We start from the raw sequence: 5347 nt of genomic DNA on the forward strand, positions 1-5347 counted from the left end.
CAGGCTCCCCCGTCATCCCAGGAGGAGGGCTTTCCTAGTCATAGACAGACTTTGTGTGTCAGGGGTCTGTCTGCAAGAGGATCTGGCGATGCATGGGATTTTGAGGCATCTCCCAAACCTTAGCAGCTAACAGTTTCAGGGACCTCTTTATGCCACTATTTCAGGTATTTCTTTCCTTTCCCATAAAAAGATAATCTCTTTCGGGGCCAATACCTAAAATGTCTGCAGCAAAGGGAAATATTTTTAAACCATAATTATACCCAAATCACAAAACTTGATGCCTATTACACTCAAAAAACCATAATGAAATAAGACCTGAAGTGCAACAGGTTAAACTGAGGGGGAAGATACCAAGTGGAGGTTTGGAGTGTAGGCTTTGAAATTAGGTGGGGCCTGAGATCTGTCCCAGCTCTCCCGTTTGCTGTTTAAGTGGTTTCCATCACTCTCAGACTCTCATCTTCTTAATCTGTAAGTTGGGGACTGAGATCTACACCTTCCTTATAGGGGTCTTTTAAGGATTAAAAGGGCGATTGTCTTTTATGCAGTCATGTTTGCAAACTATCAATAAAGAGCAGCTATTATGAGTCCATCCATGCAAATGTGAAAGGTTCTTTGATCAACATATAAATGATAGAATTTCTACTTATGTAAGAGAACAAGCAAAGAGAACTTGAGGATAATGAAAGGATCAAAGAGGGAGAAAGAAGAGGAAAGAAAAGCCTGGAGCAAAAACAACGAAGGCTGGGCTGAAGACAAGGGACTGCACAGGTTTATAATCTTGGCCAGGACCAGCTTTTGGTTCCCATGAGCAGATGGAAGACTTTGATTACGCTCAGCAAGGGGTTATCATCCTGCCGGTTACTGAAGCAGGTAGCCTGGCTTTAAACTGTTCCTGTGCTTATTTGGCTTGGGCAAAGACATCTTCTTGCCAGGTCAATTGCTAATTAAATAGCCTCCAGATTGAGACTTGGTCTCTGCCCTTGAGCCATACACAGTCTGGATGAGGCGATTAAGTACCAATGAACAGAAGATGATGACTACCTGAACTTCGAAGGGGCCAGAACAAGCACTGGAAGCAGAGCCCAGGGCTGGGCTGGCCAGGGGACCACCTGGAGGCGTGGTACTTTGGGCTGAGCCTTGAATAGCAGGGTGTGCATAACCAGAACCAGTGGAAAGAAAATTCCTGGCAGGTAGAATAGCAAGGATAAAAGAGGGAGACCGCCTTCCCTGGAATGAAGGACTTGTGGCCAAAGGTGGCAGGGGGCTGGTCAGTTCAAAATGAGGTCACAGGTAGGGAAGGTTCTATTGTGTGCAGCTCAAAGACTCAGGTTCCCAGGGAGGTATGTCGATTTCCTGACGATGGGGCAGAATTGATGGCAGGGAAGGGCGGGAAGGTCAAAGTAGGGTATCCAAGCAGAGGGAACCATCTTAGAAAATGCAAGGCAAGCGGAAGATGGGGCGGGAGGAATGTGTCAGGGGAATGTGGCAGGGGTACAGCCAGGTGACAGTGGCACCTGAGTTAGGGAAGATCCTCCATTTGGGGAAGTGGTGAGTTGGGTGGGAGGTTTCCTGCTTGCTCATTTCTTGTTTAAAGGGACAACAAATTCTGCTACAAATAAAAATAAGACTTAATCTAATGCTCCATGGAAAGTATAAAGTTTTGGGAAATCAGGCAACAAGTCTACACACGGCAGAAGGCAAAAGAAGACTTCAAGCCGGTATGTTTTTTAACTCAGTTTTCTAGATTTGCCTCAAATGCATCAAGCATGTGTAGACATCCCTGTCCTCTAGTGCCTGATTCAAGTATTTTTAGACTTTATCAGCACTGTCCTTAGCAGACACTGTAGCCACCATGTTATAAGCTGACTGATGATAAATACGTGGCAATTTTCTTCTTTCATTCTTGTCATTCCCATACATACTACTTTAATGGCAAAGCAATGAGATTACTGGCATAAATGTCTTCCTGGCCCCAAACTCATCCCTGGATCATTTTGCCTGAGGTTGAAAAATAAACCAAATCGGTAAAGCACCTTCCTTCAAATAAGGGGATATTCCTTGGTATTAAAAATATATTTTTCAGTTGTTCAAAATCGGTGTATCTAATTTCTTTAGAAGAAAGTTAAAAGGTGATTTTAGGGGCTCAAATGAAAGAATTCTTCATGACCAACTTCACTGTTAATTCAACCTGTTATGTTAGGATATTTATGCCTCAAATAAAGAATAAAAACTCAACACAATGGGAGAATTAGAATCTGAATTGTGATAAAATTTATTCCTGTATTTATCAATTATGAAAGTGATTGGGACACCCTCTACCCTGAGCTGAAGCCAGGCTTATCAAACCTACTCCGTTCATGAGGATTAACTATCAACTTTAATTCAAAATTATCAACACAGGCAGGTACTCCAGAGAGCCTTCCCAGCTGCAATAGACCCAACACGCTAATTTACTAACAGTCATTAACCAGCTATTTTGCCTGAGAAGTCAGTACGTGGTGACAGATCAAATATTTCAGGCAAAAGTGAAACAACTGAGATGCCACCAAGTGCAGTCACATAGCACCATTTTAAAGGTGGCCTCTGGGCAGTTTGGAAATGATCAGCAAAATTCTAAATGTGCACATATTTAGACAGAGCAATTTCATTTTTAGGACTATGGCATGCAGAGATACTCACTAATGTGTACAAAGATCATGTATAAGAATGCTCATGGCCAGGTGCTGTGGCTCATGCCTGTAATCCCAGCATTTTGAAAGGCTAAGGAGGGAGGATCACCTGAGATCACTTGAACCCAGGAGTTCGAGACCAGCCTGGGCAACATAGTGAGACCTCATCTCTCCAGAAAATAAACAAAATTAGCTGGATGTGGTGGTGTGCACCTGTGGTCCCAGCTACTCAGGAGGCTGAGGAGGGAGGACTGCTTGAGTCCCGGAGGTTGAGGCTGCAGTGAGCTGTGATTGCTCCATACCACCTCAGCCTGCGCAAGAGAGTGAGACTCCATCTCTTAAAAGAAAAAAGAAGCTTTGGGAGGCCGAGGTCAAGAGATCGAGACCATTCTGTCTAACACAGTGAAACCCTGTCTCTACTAAAAATACAAAAATTAGCTGAGTGTTGTGGCCCGCGTATGTAATCCCAGCTACCCGGGAGGCTGAGGTGGGAGAATTGCTTGAACCTGGAAGGCAGCGGTTGCAGTGAGCCAAGATTGTGCCACTGCACTCTAGTCTGGGCAACAGAGTGAGGCTCTGTTTAAAAAAAAAAAAAAAGAATAGAAGGTGATCTGACTTGAAAGAGAAAAAAATAAAAGCTTCCACACATGTCATTGTGGATAAGAGCAGGTCCTCCGTGGTCAGACTGTGGGGTTTGAGTCCTGGCTCCGCTACTTACAGCTGGTCACCGTGGACATGTGAAAGAGGCCTTGGTGTCCACTTCTGTAAAATGGAAATAATAAGAGTATCTGCCTCATTGGCATGTGATAGACTTTCAGAAAATATCAGACAAACCATTAGTAATGATCAACTCTAGGGTGTCAGACATGAAGGAAAGGGGAACTTTAAGTTTTTCCATATTCCCTTTCAGACTATATTTTTTACAGAAATGCTTAAACCGACTTTTGAAAAGATGTTGTCTCAAAACTAGAAGCCATCTATTAACAGGTAACTACTCTTGGCACACCCTCAGTGTGATTGATGAGGATTAATGAAGGGTGAAGATATTTGTCAGTCCAATTGGGCCCATAAGATGCCCTGAGATTCTCCTCCCAGGAGAGGGAGGCCTTGGTCCACAAAGAAGCCATGTCCACTCACAACTGCAAAACTCTAGGCAGGAATGACTCCATCCAACCTCCCCACACTAAGACACTTGACCAAACTCTAGGATGGCTTCTATCAGCCCAAGACTGTGAGCCCAGTCCCTCTTAAAGTGCCTGCCTGAGAAGGCTCAAATAGTGCCTGAAGAATTTGCTTGTTCCAACTAAAACAGCTATAGGCCACTGCCCTCCCTATGTTTAGAGCAGTTACTTTAGAAAACTTACAATTATAAATCCTTTCTCTGCCCCTTTGAGATGTAAATCTCCATCCACCCAGAAATGTTTCCTGAGGACCTGGGAACCATGTCTTTGAATGCAAACATCTAGGGAGATAGCTCCCTTGTCTGCCAGTCTCTATGGGAGGGTGAGGGACCAAATTCAGTGGGTGCCTTGCTCCAATTTGCAAAACTGCCTCCTGCCATACAGATATGAGACATTTGTTTCTCCTCCAGATAAGCGCCAGTTAGCAAACACAGATTGCTAATCACATTGACCACCCCGCTGCCCCACTTTTACATTCTTCGATACTTTTCCGTTAGCACAATCCAACCTACGGTTTAAAAAGCCTAGGCTGGGTACAGTGGCTGATGCCTGTAATCCCATCACTTTGGGAGCCCAGGGCAGAAGGATCACTTGAGGCCAGGAGTTCAAGACCAGCTGGGCAACACAGTGAGATCCCATCTTTCCAAAAAGCAAATAAATAGTCTCCCATCTGTTATTTCAGTGGATTTGAGTTTGGTTTTATACTGAAGTCCCTCTCTCCCCTGCTGGAGTAGTCTGAATAAAATCAATCTTGCCACCTCTAACAGCTGTCCCGCTGTTTTTCTTTGACACCACTGATGAAGGAGGACTTGGTCCCTGGGAAGGCCAGGACCATGAAGGAGGATTTGGCATCTACCCAAGTGGTATTTACATTTACTAAACCTCTGCCTCCCTGTAAATACCAGGGGAAGAAGAGGGCAGAGGTGCTCATTATGCAAAAGACAACTGAAATGTGCAAGAGGGACTTTTCCTTCATATGAATGATATGAAAAATCTTATTTATTGAGTACTTTGCAATGTACTGAAAAATATGCTAAGCTCTTAATATACAGCATTGTATTGAATTCTTAGAGCAACTTTCCAAGGTAGGTGTTATTATGTTCTTGGAATTCATACATCAAAAAGATTAAGAAACTTGCTCCAGGTCACACATAAGCTCATAAGTACAAAACCTAGGAGTCAAACTCCAGAGTCCCCGTTCTCCAGAAGCTTTTGTGTGGCTCGGATAAAAAGCCTTGTAGCTGTGCAAATGAAGTAAAGCTGAAATTTATTGTTTATTTTAGAGAGTTTTCTTTCCATGGAAAGTAACTACATCTTAGTATATGGCACAGCAATGGCATTACTAAAACAATAAGAATGACACACAGCTCTGTGGTGAAACACTCAGCTTTATTTTTCCCCAAGCTGGGTTTCAGGCCACCGAAATGGGTGACCATAGTACAGATCACAGAACCTTGCCTTCGTTTCTTCCTAGTGAGATGGCCAGGTTGGGGGGCC

Source organism: Colobus angolensis, unplaced genomic scaffold (genome assembly GCF_000951035.1).
Source record: "Colobus angolensis palliatus isolate OR3802 unplaced genomic scaffold, Cang.pa_1.0 Scaffold108, whole genome shotgun sequence".
NCBI classification, from domain to species: domain Eukaryota; kingdom Metazoa; phylum Chordata; class Mammalia; order Primates; family Cercopithecidae; genus Colobus; species Colobus angolensis.